Raw genomic sequence first — 1,485 nt, 5'->3', positions numbered from 1 at the left:
AAAGAGGGGTTTGTGACTGTGTTACAGAAATATAAATGCGAGTCAAAGTTTAGGAGTCTGAGCAGAAATATGATGATGAGTATGAATGTGACTGCAAGTGCGAGTAAATATATTTATCCTTGTGATTTAATCAATATTCTGTACAATCACATCTCTTATTAATAACAAAATAAATATTAATAACAAAAAAATTCACAAATGCCAATTTTCTATAAAAGAATATTAAAATCTGTTTATCTTACTATCATCACTCTTTTCACTTGTCGATTTTCATAGAAAGGGTATGTTGTCTTCTCCTTTCTACATGATAATTTCTGCTATTGTTCACTTACACACATTTTTCATTAGTAAGCACATCATGCCCATGAAATTTTTAATGTAAGTTTGTTTTTCTTCACATACTTCTTGAACCCATTATAATCACCAAATGTTATCTCTTGACAATCAATAAGATTTAGCTCAGAAAGTGGGTTATTCAGATGAAGTAATGTCCAAATTGGGGCACTGTCTATGTTATTGCAGAGTGTAAAACTAAGAAAACCAAGATGGGGAAGTTTTGTGGTATGCATGATGTCTAAAAGAATTTCATTGGTGAGAAAGTCCTGACCCATCACAGAAACCTTTTCCAACAGAGGGGATCCAAGTGTTAGTCTCAGGGACTCTGCTGGGATCTGGAACTCTATAGATTCTACGATATCACTTGGAACACGGCTCAAGATGACACTCTTGAGGTGACTGAACTTTGGCTTGACCTTTTTGTTTTTGAACTCTTTGGATACAAGGTTACTATGACAGTAGGTATTATTTCCATCAAGCTCCAGAGTGTGCAGTTCTGGGCATAAATGGCCTATAAGTTCTACATTAATTTTCTGCACATTATGTAAATGCAGACGTCGTAAGCTCTCTCCATGATGCTGAAGAAGAGGCATAATTTCTTTATAAAAATCAACATGAACTTCCTCAGTCAATGTTAATACTAAATCTATCACATTCTCTAGATTTAAAATAGGTAAGAAGGTGTTACTCTTCACATTACTAATATCTCTGAGGTACAGATACTGAACTGAGGGACAAACCTTCAAGGCCGAGGCAATGTGTTCTCCATCTGCAAAGACCCCATATGCTCCACTGCCAAATTCATCGCTCTGCAAGGCCGTAGCTGCAGGGGCCCCAACTCTGGTATGACACCACCAAGGACTGATGCTTCCTCAGCCATTCTCTGTCTACTTTCAACTAACTTTGATACAGAAAATAACACAGTAGAATGCACAATCTCCTTTAAATTTGGCATATTAATCAAGGCACACTGAATCCCTTTAGGAGTTACCACTGTTCCATATAGATCCATCTTCAGCAGAGATCTTGATATATGTGTTTTCTTAGACACCCTCATGTCATGACATAAACTTGATATACCAATGTCAGTCACATCTGTGTCTGCTAAATTAAGAACTCTGAAAATAAAGAAAATAAAGCACTTTTAAT

At 36.2% G+C, this 1,485-nt stretch overlaps 1 pseudogene; it reads right to left on the bottom strand.

Annotated features, from left to right (window-relative positions):
* Nucleotides 1-6: 6 nt before the first annotated feature.
* Nucleotides 7-1,485, bottom strand: part of LOC119586290 — a 6,988-nt pseudogene continuing 5,509 nt past the window's right edge.

Source organism: Penaeus monodon, chromosome 21, assembly GCF_015228065.2.
Source record: "Penaeus monodon isolate SGIC_2016 chromosome 21, NSTDA_Pmon_1, whole genome shotgun sequence".
Lineage (NCBI taxonomy): Eukaryota > Metazoa > Arthropoda > Malacostraca > Decapoda > Penaeidae > Penaeus > Penaeus monodon.
The sequence above is the reverse complement of the archived record's forward strand: the minus strand, read 5'-3'. Positions and strand labels throughout refer to the sequence as shown.